At 43.2% G+C, this 17,234-nt stretch overlaps 1 protein-coding gene and 1 non-coding gene across 8 annotated transcripts in view; one reads left to right on the top strand and one right to left on the bottom strand.

The window, feature by feature from the left end:
• Positions 1 to 8,107, bottom strand: part of VEPH1 (ventricular zone expressed PH domain containing 1) — a 196,746-nt gene extending 188,639 nt beyond the window's left edge. For 6 of the 7 annotated variants that reach the window (XM_070406919.1, XM_070406924.1, XM_070406921.1 and 3 more), the window contains exon 1: positions 7,867 to 8,107. The gene's annotated coding sequence lies outside the window, so the exon portion shown is untranslated. Of the gene's footprint in view, positions 1 to 3,049; positions 3,121 to 7,866 lie in introns of those variants that run through there. The other variant, XM_070406920.1, reaches the window with a different exon arrangement.
• Positions 8,108 to 16,930: 8,823 nt separating this feature from the next.
• Positions 16,931 to 17,034, top strand: LOC139004546 (U6 spliceosomal RNA). The gene has a single exon (XR_011470424.1). It is a non-coding gene; the product is annotated as a U6 spliceosomal RNA (small nuclear RNA).
• The last annotated feature ends 200 nt before the right edge of the window (positions 17,035 to 17,234 follow it).

Genomic DNA, 17,234 nt, shown 5'->3' with positions numbered 1-17,234 from the left:
ATAATAAAGTCCCATTATACTTCTCACTCAATTAACAGTCCAAAGAGAGTAGGGAAATAGCACAAATTAAATACCTGACTATTCTCATCAGCTCCCTTCTGGGCCTCATAAAATCACAGACCAATTGCACTGCGGAGATCTGAGCCATTATTTAATGGCCAGGGAGGTTTAATGACTTCACCAAGGCCCCATGGTAACTGTACCAGTGCTGTTTTCCCGATTTCAGGCTGGTGGGCTTTCCCCACGATTTACAGTGGAGTCGTCTTATACATGCAGGTAACTTACAAATGCAGCCACATGCACAGAGAGTAAGAACTGGCAATGATTCATTTAATATAAGCAATAGGCAACTCTGCCAGTCATTTTACTCTGCATGTGCTTCACAGAATGAGTGTGAAAAGGACTAGGGGAGCCTGTTGCTTCCTGGGCCATCTCAGACATCTCTTCTGAGCTATCACTGTGGGAGCACCTCTCTATGCTGAATGCAACTTTAAAGTTTAAAGACACATACTTTCTATGCAATATGGTCTCTAAAAACAAGCCAAATACATTCTCAGTGCTATTCCAAAAGATGCAATTCATAGGCCATTGAAGAGATTTCAAGGGTAATATTGCCTACATGCAACTTTTACACTACCTACCAGCTTTAGAAAAATGACACCCAATATTTATACTGTACGTGCTTGTCTATGAGCCAGGTACTGTTCCAGCTGCTAAGTAAACATTAACTCATTTAACCTCAATAATAACTATAGGAGGATTATAACCTTGATAATAACTATATGGCAGGTGAGGAACCCAAGGCATTAAATAACTTGCCCAAGTCACACAAGCTAGTAAACTGGGGAGCCAGATTTTGGGTCCAGAGTGCTAAATTCCAAGTTCATAACCATTGTGGTATATTGATTCCTTGTGAGGCTGCTATTAGCAATAAAGGCCCTCAGAGCATTAGTAACATTTGAGGATGAAGAGATGGGTAGAGTCTTAAGAAAATGAACTCCTCTTCCCTTCTGCATTGACCCTGCATCCCTGCCCATCTGTGCTCTGGGGTTTAGGCCAACCAGAGAGCAAGAGAGTCACAAGGAAGAGATGCATAGAGGAAGAGAAGTGAAGGAGAGTGGTAGGGAAGATTTAGGGAGGGGCATAAAGAAAGAAGGGTGAGGGTCCTACAGAGAAGTTTGCACCCTGGCAAATGTGGAAAGGTGAATTACAAGATCTACAAAAAAAAAAAAATAGAAAAATTGGGACAGTTTCCCCCCTGAATTTTCTCCTTAACACAATCTGCGCCCTCCTCCCCACCCCCCTTAGACATTTATAGTGACAGAGTCTCAGAGAAATAATATTCAGGAAAGTAAGACATTGGATGGAAATGACTTTACCTTGACCAGTCAGCTTCTTGGTCAATATCTGGCATTTCCTGAATCAGATTCAGCTGCCCCACACATCAGAGTCGGAGCTCTGAGAAGGAGCAGAAATACCAGTGGGGGGAGAGGAGCACCCACAGTGACAGCTGGCGCGGAGCCCCATTCACGCTCCCACCTTCAGCTGTTACTCTTGAATGTCCATCATGTGCCAAACATTATTGTGCAGCACACAGCTGCACATGAAAACGTTCACACATCCAGGGTGGGGAAGGGATGGGTGAGACTTATACCCAACATTCTACAACGCAGGGATGGCCCAGAGAAAAGATTCCTGTGTACTGTAAACGTTTAGGGAAGTACAAGGGAGAGAGAGATCTGTCCTAGGGAAAGATGATAAGCAATGGCTTTGTGGAGGAAGTGGCATTTGAGCCAAACCTTTTAGAATATGCGTCATTCAATGCATGTGTCCTGAGTACACACTAAATCAACTTCTTATCTGAGGTTCAAGTCACAGACTGGGCACTCAGTGGTTATGGGACTTTTGGCTCATGCTTTTCCCTTCCTTGAGCCTCAGTTTCTTGATCTGCAAAATGGGGCTAATACATGCCTAGTCTATCTCATCTGATTATTTTGAAGATCAAAGCCGCTAACACTTAAGAGTTCGCTGTAAAATAATGACACCAACAGTTGATGCTTAGCGAGTGTTATACACATGTCAGGTACTACTCCAAGTACTTCCCCAAAACCAAGTACCTTCATTCACATGACAATTCCATGTAATGAGAAACTGATGTTCAGAGAGGAAAATAACCAGCCCAGGGGCACATGGAGAGTAAGCTGCAGAGTCGGGGGGGAAGGCACTAGGCCAGCCATGACAAAGCCCGCTCAGGGCTGTGTACAGTGGTATACACGACCCTGTGTGATCATTATTCAGCTGCCTCCCTTCCCATCAGTCCTCATTTAAAGTGCATCCCACATGCTACACTACACCATCCTCTCCTGGATAAGGATCAGCAAACACGTTATTTATTTTTCAGCAGCTCGGGTCAATGTTTTGCTCAAGTGTCTGGTCTCTTTGCAACAGCAGAGAAAGTCAGAGCCAGATCAAGTTCCACCTCATCTTCTGGGAAACCCACTAGCCTTCTCAATGGCACTGCCCGGTGGCCTATTCGCATGCACACAGATGCACCCACCACACACACAAGCACGCACATGCGCACACACGTGCACATATAGGCACACACTCAGATACTTTCTATACACCAAGCTCTTTCTTGACACTTTCTTCTCTTCGTTCTCCCATCAACCATGCAGGTAGGTATTATTACCAAAGAGGAAACAGGACTGGGGAGATTAAACATCCTGTCCGAGATTCTACCCAGAGCCAAGATTCACGTCCAAGTAGGTCAGCCTCCAAATCTCGCACTTTTGGAATTACAAAAAAATCTGGCTTATAAAATTCCCTCTTACTCCCAACTTTCACGCTCACAATTTCTCTTTCTAACATTTCAGGGAGCCTAATCTGAAGTCCACTTTATCATTATTTAGTATATACTTTTAAGCAGGTATTGGTTGACAAGTCAGGTTTCTGTAAGGAGAAATAGACACCACAAAAAGAGAAATGATTCTGCACCCCGCACGACACACGTCCGGGAGTCCCAGCTCTCCCCGAAAACTCAGTTTACCTGCATGCTACTCCCCAAGGCGCGCTTGCTCTTACTTAGCTGTTGGTTTGGGCAGGAGGGTTCAGGCAGCGGACTCCCAGGGCACAGCGAGCGGAATCCACTCAGCGCAGTGAACCTGAAGCTGTTCATTGCGGTGCCAGTGTCTGGTGAAAGAATCCCAGGAATGCAGCCAGATGCCACCGGCAGCAGCTCCAGAGCAGGTCAGGTGACAGGCTGCACCTCACCCAGTGGACAGAGAACTGCCTCTGAGTGAAATGCTGTTTCCTGGGGCGAAACATAAAGCCTGCTCCAGTAGACTTGTTTTTAACAGAGAAAACAAAACTCCCTGTGTTCGTGAAAATCTATACTTTCCCGGGGAAGAATGGGGGGTACTGGGGGGAGAAGCCACGCAGGAAACATGGTTTCAACAGGAACTCAAGCAGGTGACTGGAATGGCTATGGGGAGCCCTTTCACAAAGCCCGGGGAAGAAAGAGTTGTAACTTAATTAACACCTCCCTCCCTCTGGAGGTTTCACACTCAGAGTTGGAAACACTGAGCGTTTGTCCTGTAGGAGCCACAGCTCCTGAAGAAGCCATCCTCTTGTTCTGCCACTAGAGCAGCGACTTTCACCCTTTTCCATCTCATGGCAACACAAACTAATTATTGGAATTCTGCAGCACACCAAAAAAAACCCATTTTTTTGCTGATCTGACTAAAAAAAAAAAAATAGGTATAATTTTGATTCATTCACACCAGATGGCTATTGTTGTGCTGGCTGTTGTCAATTTTTTTCTTTTAAACCTGACAATCTAAGGCAGCGGTTCTCAACCTGTGGGTCGCGACCCCTTTGGGGGTCAAACGACCCTTTCACAGGGGTTGCCTAAGACCATCGGAAAACACGTATATAATTACATACTGTTTTTGTGATTAATCACTATGCTTTAATTATGTTCAATTTGTAACAATGAAATTGGGGGTCACCACAACTGCATTAAAGGGTCGCGGCATTAGGAAGGTTGAGAACCATTGATCTAAGGGAAAAGAAGTCAGGGCCCTTGGCATTGCATGTTTTAAAAATTCTTGCGGCGCACGGGGAGACTAATACTGCTGCTCTATATTAATACTGTTGGAAGTCTAAGAATGCAGGAAGTTGCAAATAAGCGGAACAAACTTACTCCACAAAAATGCACACAGCAGGTTCTCGAATAATGTCCTTTCTTTCAACATCCGTTTTGTTACAATATTGATTACTAAGGAATTCAAGTCCCAGCCCGGGAGGCCTCTGTCTGTGTGAAATATGCAAGTTCTCCCCACGTCCATGTGGGTTTTCTCCCACAGGAAAATGTGTACATGAGGTGAATGGGCTTGTCTACATTGTCCTACCTAGACTGAGTCTGTGTGTGTGTGAGTGCACCCCCCAGTGGAAGGGCATCTGTCCAGGCTGCCTCCTGCCTTGCATACTGATCTGCTGGGAGGGGCTGATGCCATGGGGACCCTGAACTGGAACAAACGGTTTGAAAAATAATGATCTGACTTGTTTTTATTAATCTTTCTTAAATGTATGTGTAGCTCACATTTATTTCAATGTTTATTATTGGAAGTGTTCTGGGTCTTTATTTCAAAGCTTGGTATGTTTTTGTGACCAGATCTATGCCATAGGAACTTAACCCTGTGTATAACAATTAGCCCATGGTGAAATTGGTTTTGTTATACTTCATTTTGCTGAAAGTTGCTGTTTCCAAGAATCTATCCATAACCTTAAGTGAGGACTTACTGTACCCTCTTCCCCCCACTTTATTTGTTGGAAGATTCTTCATAAAAATCCATTTGGACCAGATATATCAATTTGTATTTTAAATATTGCAGGAAAAATGTTTATCCTGCTTGACATATTGATACTCCAGAGGAGAAAAAGGTACCACAATCCTCTTTTATTGTTTCAATGATTAACTGCATTTTCTGAAAGTGTTTTAAACTGTATAATTCTCTACCCCCATTTTGCCTGTTCCTATAGTAAGTCTACTACCCATCAAATCACCTATCTGCTGGTAAAGTGTAAGGGCAGCTGTGCTGTAGATAAATTCATCTGTGTAATCAATAAGATGTGGGCATTGTGGCTATCTTCTCAGAGTGCTACCCAACAAAGGTGTCTGGTCAGATGGCCGCATACCTGCCATTAAGCCAGGCCATAGGTTCCAGACCTCATACAGCTTCCTAGAAAATTGGTGATCAATTATATTTTTATGACATCAACCCAGAGAAATGTCCCCTCAAAGAATTTTTTTTATAAAAATGGAGAATCTGGCCATCTGTGAGTAGGTGTATTCTTTTATTAGTAATTCTTTCTGGCTTAAAGCAGTGGTCGGCAAACTGCAGCCCCTTGAGTGTGGCTCTTCCACAAAATATCACGTGCGGGTGCGCATATACAGTGCCATTGAAACTTCGTGGCCACACTCAAGGGGCCAAAGAGCCGCATGTGGCTCTCGAGCCGCAGTTTGCCGACCACTGGCTTAAAGATAGTGTTAACATCTCTTCCTTTCATGGATAATCTCTATTTCTTTAGCATTCATTCTTTTTCACCCTTTTCATTTCTAATAGTTCTTATCACTAGATTTCATCCAATTTTCTTACATTTTTAAAAGAGTCTGGGTCCAGACTTGGACACTATGGAACCCCAGTGAGAAGTGGGAACCTGGATACAATTGAGTTTGGTTATGCCATTGCCTGCAGTGTAAACCTGGGCAGATTAACTAACCTCCCCAAGCCTCAGGTTTCTTATCTGCATGGGTTGTTGGGCAGTTTAATGAGATTACGTAAAGCATTTAACACAGACCTTGGCAGAGAGCAACCACACAAGAAGAGACAGCAATTATATCCTTAAAAATATTATCCTTATAGGCCATTCTTCTGTTAACTTGTCCCCATGCCATCCCTCTTAAAAACGAATATACCACTGTGCAGATACCTAACATTGAGTGTACCATGTTAAAGGTGCCCGGGTGTTCCCATTTGTGCCATATTTACATCCTACTTGTATTCTCCCTCGATCTTCAATCTGGGTACATCATGAACTATCTTGAATGTGTCCCTATTGTTTTAGTTTTTTGCAAACTTACCTTGCTCCCTGGAGAGAAAGCCTTACTGTGGCATTATGCCAAACAGTCACAGTGAAAAGGGAGTGTAAAATTCCCTTCAGGACAGCAGAGAGAATGTTCTTTATGACTTTTCAAAGTGACCTACACTCAGTGGATGCTAATAAAACATTGCTGGCTTACACGAGTAGATTCTGCTAAATGGAAATATAGGAAAACTCAGGAAGCCAATTTATTCTGAAGAAATTAACCTCTAGCATCCATCCCCAGATTCAGATGTTCCCTGGTGTCTTTGCTTCTAGCATAGCAATATTTATTCACACCATGCCTTGGACAACACTATTGTGCGTTAAAAAAAATCTCATTTTATTAAAAATCCCCACTGATTAGCATAGATCCACTTGGGTTCTGGAAACTTTCGATAACGTTCTCAGATAGATTTTCCCTTGAAAGAAAGGATTACAGATTCTTTTCAAGGAGCATCTTTTTCACACCGTGTGAAAGCACCGCAGGCGTTCCCATGGGAATTGGCCGCATACTTTCAGCCCTTTCCACAAGATGTCCATTGTTCCCTGGGCGGCTCTTGGGTTCCGCTGCCACTACATGTTGCTACACTTCCCTTGCACTGCAGTGTAAAGCAGAGGCTGGGTATTCCACCTGATGCTAAAGAACTGTCCTTGGCTTGTTGCTAGGACTCATATAGTTCTAAGCTTGTAGGAGGCTTGCCACCATAAGCACACAAAAAATAGGCAAGAGCTCAAAAACCACATTTAAATTGGAATATGTATTGCAACTTGCTGAAACAGAAATAGATAGGAAACATTTTTCTTCATGGGGAATGAGGGAAACATCTTCAAGGCTAACCAACTTTCTGAACCAAGAATGTGTGATCTGTCATCATAATGTCAGAGTGTCTCCACTTTCACCAGTGAAGTTGAACTTTGCAGGTCATATTTGTTCTGGAATTGATATGCATCTTGTTAAAACTTTTAATTCAAATTTTGTAGGTTTATTTTTCCAGAAAGCATACCCCAACTCTCAAATTACAGGGAAAATTCAATTTTAAATGTATCTTTATTTACACTTAAATTGCATATATCAAATAACTGCATGCCCAATTCCAACAATGCCTTAAGTGTTTTTTTTTCTATTCTTTACATTGAAAACATTTGTAAGTGTCATGAAATCCAATGATCGATTACTATTGCAATTTGAACAAACAAAATACATATTTAAAAGAACAAAAGAGTGGTTAGATTTGATGATGATTTCTAAGATATCCTAAATATCAGTGGGAAAAGTGACAGCAACAACAATCAGTAATGGTGACTGCCCTGCTCAGTGGCTGTCATGATGCTACTGAATTTTCGTTGAAAGCCATAGGCAGGGTCAGCCTCTTTGCGGGTTGCAAAACGTTTCTGCAGGTTAACAAAAGTATGAAGTGGAAACGCGCCTGCACTATTATGGAGTAAAACAAAACTGCACAAAGAGGCACAGTGTTCGGCTCTTGAGGCCTAGAGACACGTTATTAATAACCCACAGAGAGGTGGCTTTTTTACCCATAGAACTGGAAAGCGCGCATACAGGCTAGTCCCAGTGCGCTTTATCTGCATAAGCAGCCAGCCCCTGGGAGTTTCCCTGCCCAGCTCCAGCAGCCCACCCCTGTCTCACTGAAGCTTCTGGCATTTACTTTAATTAGCTTTTGTTTTTGCTGAACGAAAGGACAGGAAAGAGGATAGCCATACCTCTTAGCACAGGACACTCTGGCCATCATAGGAAAGAGAAGGCAAATGCCTCATCTGTAGAGCAGTTCATCTGGACCCCGGGACCACCACGCTCAGATGCAGCCCGGTAGCTCCTGTCCTGTCCGGTCCTGGTGGCTGCAGCCGAGCTGCCCTGTGCTGCTTGTCAAGGCTGCGGAACACTGGCTTCTCCCCTGGACTCACCGTGCGGAATCGGGCAAATGAGTAACTTCTCCTCTCTCTCCCAAACTTCTGCTTAGCACTAACAGTTGGCACAGAGCTTTGCTTATTTCTACGGGAGATTTACAGAAGCTTTTCTGAGCAAATCAGTGTTGGAAAGAATTACAAGATTTGCCTAACAACCAGTCATTTAACTTCTGTTAATGAATAACCCACTTTAAGGAATCAAGGAAGTTTAGGTTAATATCAGATGTGGGCCTTTTTTATCAGGCAGGCATCAGTAAAAAGGCTTGGGGAGGGATGGAGAGAGGAAAGTAGGGAAGAGAGATAGTATTTAAGCAAATTTGATAGAAATAATGTACCACGAGAGAAGTAAAATGGCTAAGTATCCTATTGATACTGCTGATGAAGCACTGAACTAAAGGAAGCACTAGGGACTTTTCCAAGCTGGTACTGTTCCTCCTTGCACCGGTCCACATTGCTAATTCGCTTCCTTTTACCATCCAAATATAGAACTCCTCCTTTCAGGTTTAACACAGGAGGGATCCCTTACCAGCAGTCCTATATCTCCTTACATCCCTCTCTCTCTTCTAAGAAGATTGCTTTCCAACCCCCAAAAGCTTAAATTAATTGGCGGTACCCGTGGGTTGTTATACCTAAAGGCTCCCTCTCCCCTTTTAAGTGTCGGACATGGGCTTTCTCCCCTTGTTGGTCCGAGGTTTTGCCTACACATAGAGTGATAGACTATTTGTGAGCCATTCTAACCAGCTTTCAGTCAAACTACGTGTGTGCTTGCGGTGGGGGAGAGTAAGGTGTACAACTGGAAATATCAATATTCCCGGGTCATTGGCAACACACTGCTAGCAAATAAATTGCTGGCTCAGTTAAAAGGCATATTCATAAGGTAACGAGGAATTTTTTGTGTGGTTACCACCCAATAGCCACTTATCCTACTTCTGATAAAAATTGCACCCAAATTTCTCTTGGGAAACAATGTTTGGCAGATGTGACTCACATAGACAGGTTGGGTCTTAGCTAGTTAGAGAAAGTGCTTTCCCCTGACCATAGAAATTAGTCCAGGGGAGGTGTGTGACTCCTTCCAGCCCGATGGGAGTCATGACAGATACGCATGTTTGGCTTTAGTGGGACAGAGTCAATCCTGCTGGCCTTGATCAGAAGAAAATATGAGGACAGGTCACGCTTGCCATTTTGCCACCAAGAAAGCAAATCTTAGTGACTTCATTTAGGCCCCTTGAACCAGCTACCCCTGATGTTGACATGACCTACCCTTTACTGTAAGCCAGTTCTTTACTAGCTTAAGTAATTCTAGATTGGGCTTTCTGCCAGTTGCCATGAAAAAAGTTCTACCCAACAGAATCAGCGAAACCTAGGTTTGTGGGCGGGCTCTTCTGGGTCCCCACAGGGCAGCTCCTTGCAAAGGAAATGAACTAGGAGACTCATTAGAAACTAGCTATGACAAATGAGTCCCTTTCATGGCAACCACAGGCTTCCACAGACAACCAGTAGAGGCCAGAAAGGCCTGCGAAAGAATGTAGTCATTCAGTGTACCTGAAAGTGGAATTTTCCAAATTAATTCTTCTTAACTACATGTTCAGTTCCTCAAATACTTCCATTCTAATCACCTAGACTTGTTGGTGGTTCCGAGCCACATACCATTTGACCTCAATAAACCTGACCATGAAATCCATCCATGCATGCACAATTTTCATACATTCCTTTGGGTAATTAGTTTCACAGACTATTGCTCTATTTTTATCCCCCTGCCCTCTGCTCCTGCCCCCACCCCATCTTTGGTAAATTTGAAATAAAGAACATTCTCTTTAACCACAAAGTCAGACTAAGGAGCTTCCTTTATGGCAATTATATATATTCTAAAGCAACTTTAAATGGGTAAGCTACATATGAACACAGAATTCCTGAATGGTTTCATTTTCTGAAAGTAACTTTTCTTACCTGAAACCTGTGACAGTCCTTCAGGTACACCATTTTTGCGTTCAGCCACCCAGCTTTGCAAGAGGCCATTACAGGGCACAGAAAAACTCAGACATGCCCAGGAACTCCCTGGAAAACTTGAAGCCCAGATGGTTTCATTGGTGTATTCTATAGAAATAAATAATACCAATTGTATAAAATTGTTTCAGAGAGTTTATTTCACAATAAGATGCTTTGAGAACTATTCCTATATGAATTATAAAGAAATATCTATAGACTAGAGGCCCGATTTACGAAATTTGTGCAAGGGGCTTGGCCCTCACAGCTGCAGTGGCTTGCCTTGGCCCTCGCAGCCCCAGCTTCATCTGGAAGGACATCTGGCTGTCTGGCCTAATTGGCATATTACGCTTTTATTATTATAGACTAGAGGCCCGGTGCACAAAAATTTGTGCACTCGGCGGGGGCGGGGGGTCCCCCAGCCCGGCCTGTGCCCTCTCGCAGTCTGGGACCCCTCGGTGCAGCCCCTTGTCGGGCTCAGAGCAGGGCCAATTGGGGAGTTGGGGCACCGCCCCGTCATGCACAGAGCAGGGCAGATCGGGAGGTTGCGATGCCACCCTAAGTCACGCTCAGGGTAGGGCCAATTGGGGGGTTGGGGCACCACCCCCTGTCACACTCAAGGCAGGGTCAATGGGGAGGTTGCAGTGCCACCCCCTGTCACGCACAGAGCAGGGCCGATCAGGGGGTTGGGGCGCTGCCCCCTGTCACTCACAGAGCAGGGCCAATCAGGGGGTTGGGGCGCTGCCCCCTGTCACAGACAGAGCAGGGTCGATCGGGGGGTTGGGGAGCTCCCCCCTGTCATGCACAGAGCAGGGCCGATCAGGGGGTTGAGGAGCTCCCCCCGTCACTCACAGAGTAGGGCTGATAGGTTATGGCTCTACCCTGTCACACACAGAGCAAGGCCTGTGGAGGGGGGTTGGGGTGCCACCCTCTATCACCCACAGAGCAGGGTCGATCAGGGGGTTGGGGTGCCGCCACTGTCACACTCAGGGCAGGGCCGATGGAGAGGTTATGGCTCTACCCTGTCACACACAGAGCAGGGCTGATCAGGGGGTTGGGGCGCCGCACCCTGTCACACACAGAGCCGCAGGGCGATCAGGGGGTTTGGGCGCTGCCCCCTGTCATGCTGATCCCTGTGCCGGGAGCCTCGCTACTCCTCTGATCCTGGTGCCGGGAGGCATATTACCCTTTTACTATATAGGATAGAGGCCTGGTGCACTGGTGTGGGCCAGCTGGTTTGCCCTGAAGGGTGTCCTGGATCAGGGTGGGGGTCCCCACTGGGGTGCCTGGCCAGTCTGGCTGAGAGGCTGAGGGCCCTTTTCAGGCTGGTGGGTGACTGAAGCTCCCAACTGCTCCTTTTTTTCTTTCTTTCTTTTTTTTATTCTGGGCCAGCTTTAGCTCTGAGGCCTCGCTGCTGAAAGCAGGTTTCTGGCTTTACCTTCTGTATTTGATACAATGTTGTGGTCCGGCTGGCTGAAGCCCGGCTGACTGAAAGCCGGTTTCTGGGGTTTTGTTTAGCTTCTATATTTGCAACATAGTTGCTTAGAGTTGCAGCTGAGAGACCGGCAAGTCAGGCGGGGAATGTTGGAGTCCGCAGTCACTGGAGCAAACAAGCCTCCCTGTTCGCTTCAGTGCATGGCTGCCAGCTTCCATCTTGGCTGGCAGTTAATTTGCATAAGGATATGCTGATTAGCCAATGGGAAGGGTAGTGGTCGTACGCTAATTACCATGTTTCTCTTTTATTAGTGTAGATGTGTATAGTGGCAGATAGCATTTCATCCTATGAATATAGCACATTTTGTCCATCCAGTCCTCTACTGATAAAGTTGTAAGTGGTGTGCAGGATTTTACTGCATTGTTGGGGCTGAAAGAACACGTTTGAGCTAGGCTACTTGGCTTTACACCCAGTCCTACCATTTATTAGCCATATGACTTTGGGCCACAATCCTAACCTTATTATTATTATTTTTTTTAGGGGGGGGGGTGTCAAGGTTTATATTTTTTTCTAAAAGGCAAGGATATTAATTGTACCTACCTCCTAGAGTTGTTATGAGGATTAGCTGGGATAATATTTGTAAAGTACTTAGAGCCAGACTGGAATGTAGTAAGTGCCACGTGAGTGTTTGTTAAATACACACTCGAAGGAACATCTTTGCGAGTGCTTCCTGGTGCAGAGTTGCAGGAATTTGTCTAGGATCCATACCAAACGTGAAATTACTGGGTTGTAGGGTATGCACATTTTTAATTTTACTAAACACTGCCAACTTACACTCTAAACTGTCAGTACCAACCAATAGTCCCACAAGAGGGGCACAGCTTTGTCACATGCCTGACAACACTCAACAAAGACTCTTTAATTTGACCTGTTTAATGAAAATCTATCTTTTTTTTTGTACTAATTTGCCTTTCCAGGTAAGTGATAAAATTCAACACATTACATATTCTGAATATATCCATAATTCCTTTTCTTTTAAATGTCTGTTTAAACTCATATTCTTTCCGTGGACCCGTAGGGAGTGTCTTTTCTTTACTGATTTGAATAAGTGTTTTATGTATTGTAGATTCTAAGGCTTTGTTGGCTACATACATTGCAATTAAATTTAACTTATTCTTCACCTTTTTTGGGGGGGAGGGCACTTGTATTGAAAATTTTTGTTTTAATTTAAAAAATGTAATACATTCACATAGTTCAAAATTTAAAGACATATACTGGTATTAAAAGGTGTACAGTGAAAAGATACCCTCAAACCCCTGATCCCGACCTACTTAGTTTCTGCCTGAACTTCTGTTACAAGAACCGACAAATATCCTTTCAAAATTTCTTAATTTAAATATAAATAGGTACTTTATTTCCCCAATTTTACATAAATGGCAATTTGCTATATATACTCAGTTCTGTTTATTGCTTTAACCATTTTATATCTTGGTGCTTTTTCCATATTGGCATATAGAGAGCTTGCATCTTTTTTTTAAAGCTACATATTATTCTATTGTATGGATATGACATAATTTATTTAATAATTGGTATTTGGGTAATTTCAACCTTTATCCCTAAATATAAAACAGTAATTTAATTAATTAATTAATTTATTTATTCATTTTAATCCTCATCCAAAGATATTTTTCCATTGATTTTTTTAGAGAGAGTGAAAGAGAGAGAGAAAGACAAAGAGAAATATCGATGTGAGAGAAACACATTGATTGGCACGAGCCCTGACCAGGGCCCTCCTGCATGAACCCTGACCAGGGTCTGGGTCACAGCTGGCAACTGAGGTATGTGCCACCATAATCAAATCTGGGACCCTTGGGTCCACAGGCTGACACTCTATCCACTGAGCCAAACTGGCTACGGCTAAAGAGTAAATTAAAACAGAAGATTTTTGCTTTTAAAACATTACCTTTTCTTTTATGGTTTATACTTTTTACTTCTTACTTCCGAAAGCCTTCTCTATCCTGAGTTCATAAAGATAGATAATTCTTCTATATTTTTTCTGAAATAGGTATTTTTTCATACTTCAATTTTAATACAAAATTTATGTTATTTATAATGTGAAATAAAAATCTGGTTTTATATATGTCTATATACCAAATATATATATACTAGAGGCCCGGTGCACAAAAATTTGTGCACTGTGGTGGGGGGGAAAGGGGGGGTCCCTCAGCCCGGCCTGTGCCCTCTCCCAGTCTGGGACCCCTCAGGAGATAACGACCTGCTGGCTTAGGCCTGCTCTTGGGTGGCAGAGGGCAGGCCCAATCCCTAGGTGCAGCCCCTGGTTGGGCTCAGAGTAGGGCTGATTGGGGAGTTGGGGCGCCGCCCCCTGTCATGCACAGAGCAGGGCTGATCGGGAGGTTGTGATGCCACCCTCAGTCACGCTCAGGGTAGGGCCGATTGGGGGGTTGGGGCACCGCCCCCTGTCACACTCAAGGCAGGGTCGATGGGGAGGTTGCGGCTCCACCCCCTGTCACGCACAAAGCAGGGTCGATCAGGGGGTTGAAGAGCTCCTCCCTGTCACTCACAGAGTAGGGCCAATAGGGGAGTTAGGGCACTGCCCCCTGTCACACACAGAGCAGGGCCCATCAGGGGGTTGGGGCGCTGCCCTCAATCACACACAGAGCAGGGCCAATCAGGGCGTTGGGGAGCCGCCACTGTCGCACACAGAGTTGCAGGGTGATCAGGGGGTTTGGGCGCTGCCCCCTGTCACGCTGATCCCGGTGTTGGGAGGCATATTACCCTTTTACTATATAGGATAGAGGCCTGGGGGCCAGCTGGTTTGCCCTGAAGGGTGTCCTGGATCAGGGTGGGGGTCCCCACTGGGGTGCCTGGCCAGCCTGGATGAGGGGATGATGGCTGTTTGCAGCTGGTCACACACCCTTCAGGGTGGGGGTCCCCACTGGGGTGCCTGGCCAGTCTGGGTGAGGGGCTGAGGGCTGCCTTCAGGCTGGTGATTGACTGAAGCTCCCAACTGCTCCTTTTTTTCTTTTTTTTTTTATTCTGGGCCAGCTTTAGCTCTGGCTCTAGCTCTGAGGCCTCAGCTGCTGAAACCTGGTATCTGGTTTGTTTGCGTTCTATAATCGAAACAATGTATAACTCCAGCTCTGAGATCCTGGCGGCTGAAAGCAGGTTTCTGGGGTTTTGTTTAGCTTCTATATTTGTTACAAAGTTTCAAACTGCCAGCTCAGAGGCTGGCAAGGCAGGCGGGGAACGTTGGAGTCCTCCGTCACAGAAGCAAGCAAGCCTCACGTTCACTTCCAGCTGCCTGGTTGCCGGCCGCCATCTTGGCTGATAGATAATTTGCATATCGCCCTTATTAGCCAATGGGAAGGGTAGTGGTTGTATGCTAATTACCATGTTTCTCTTTTATTAGTGTATATATATATATATATATATATATATATAATTTTTCTAACACAATTTTTTAGTTTGTTCTTAACTCATTGATTTATAATACCAGTGATTTATGATTTATGATACCAATATGATCTGTTATATTCCAAGTTTACATATATGTTTGGGTCTAGTTCAAGAGTCTCTGTTATGTCCCATTGGTCTATTTGTTTTCCTCTGTGCCAATATTACACTGTTTTGATGATCTTACCTTTTTAATGCTCTATGTCTTCATATTGTATAAAAAGATTCACCCTTCTTTGTTCTTTCTTTTTAAAATTATCTTAGTAATTCTTTGACCTTTACAATACTTTGACCACATATATTTTAGACTCAGTTAATCATTTCACAGACATCAACTTGGGATCTTGAGTAGAATTGTAATTAGATTTGTATGGATTATAATGAACTGCACTGTATATAGATTATTTGGGAAGTATTAATGTCTTTTCAAATGTTGATTTAAGAAATTCATGAAAAATGTAAAATTTCTACTTATTCTAGTCCTCTTTTATGTTCTTCAATAAACAATTACATATTTTTTTCATGAAGCTCATGCACATACTTGTAGAGTTTCTTTTACTAAGTACTTTATAGTTTATTTGTTGCTGTATCTTTTTGTGATTCTGTTTCTTCTATTACATTTTCTATTTTGTTATTCCTGTGTGAGGAAACCTTAATAATTTTTGTATACTGATCCACAGCCTTGTTGAATCCTATTAGTAATTTTAAAGGTTTGTCTGTAGGAGTCTCTTGATGTAGACAGTCTTATCATCTCTACATAAGAGCAGTTTTATCCATTCTAATTCATAGATTTCTTCATTTGTATCTCCCCATTAGTTATTTCAAAGAACCAGATTCAGTTCTTTTTAAATCAGTCCTTTTTAAAAAATTTCTATTGCATTAACTTCTGCTTCCATTTCCACTGTTTCTTTTCCACAAATGTTAATGGGTTAAAATTTTCCCATAGCCTCTTGGATGAATATTTAGCTTACTCATATTTTTCTTTAAAATGCTCTTTAGCCCCGTCTGGCATGGCTCAGTGGTTGAGTGTCGACCTATGAACCAGGAGGTCAGGGTTAGATTCCCAGTCAGGGCACCTGCCTAGGTTGCAGGCTCAATCCCCAGTAGAGGGTGCAAGAGGAAGCTAATCAATGACTCATCATTGATGTTTCTATCTCTCTCTTTCTCTCCCTTTCTCTCTCTGAAATCAATAAAGATATATTTTTTAAAATTAAATAAAATTTTCTTTCAATTGTATTTTTAGATTTTATACTCTTATTTTATTTCTTCCTTCCTTCTACTTTCTGTGGGTTTATTTTGCTGTTCTTTTTTCTACTTTCCTGAGTTTAAAGTTGAGGTTATTGATTTTGAGCCTTTTTTCTTCATATTTACTTCTTAAGTAGTAAATTTCCTTTTAAGCATGGTTTTAGCTGTCATTCATAAGTTTTAACACATTGCATTTTCATTCTTATTGAGTTAAAATTTATTTTTATCATGGCTTCCTTGACCCATGTATTATTTAAAAGTCTATTTAATTTCTAAACATCTAGTTTTTCTAGTTGCCTCTTTATCCCCCCACTGTGAGCAGAGAATACACTCTATTCTAAACTTTAATATATTAATTTTGAAACTTGTTTTATGTCTTAGCATATGGTCATTTTAAAAAGGCCTGTGGGCGCTCTCCCTCCCGGGAGCACACCCAGCCCTTTCTTCCCTCTCAGGCATGCACCTCCTAAACTATAAAGGTCCTCACGAGACTTGCAACCAGGGGAGCAATGGTCTGTGGTAGGTGGTCCTGGGCTCAACCCTGAACCTGTGTCCAAGGCCCTCTTTTTTCTGATTTCCCAGAGAGCCAAAGCAGCCCTGCCTAGGCTCTATCTTGCTGCTTCTTATATATTAAGCCCTTCCTTATTTCACTGTCCCTAGCTTTAATAATCATACTCTCAAAAATAAAAAGATTAAAAATTAAATAAAAACTGCCTGTGTGCTGTGCTCTCTTAGGCAACACATGTATTGAAATTGGAACGATACGGAGATTAGCATGGCCCCTGCACAAGGATGACACGCAAATTCATGAAGCGCTCCATATTTTTAAAAAATGCCCGTGGGTTGGATTCAGTGTTCTATTATGTATATTAAATCAAGTTTGCAAATTAATTTTCTAAATGTTATAATATTACTTTTATATGGCTTTCTAAGTTAGATATTTTGGGGTATCTTCCTGATATATTTTGGAATTGTTCATTTCTCCTTTTATCTTCTTAAGTTCTGTTTTGTAATTATACCTATTGTG

This window comes from Myotis yumanensis, unplaced genomic scaffold (genome assembly GCF_028538775.1).
Source record: "Myotis yumanensis isolate MYYU_CA2020_CCGP unplaced genomic scaffold, mMyoYum1.0.hap1 SCAF_2, whole genome shotgun sequence".
In the NCBI taxonomy this organism is placed as follows: domain Eukaryota; kingdom Metazoa; phylum Chordata; class Mammalia; order Chiroptera; family Vespertilionidae; genus Myotis; species Myotis yumanensis.
Note: the sequence above shows the minus strand (reverse complement) of the source record. Positions and strands in the feature narration are given on the sequence as shown.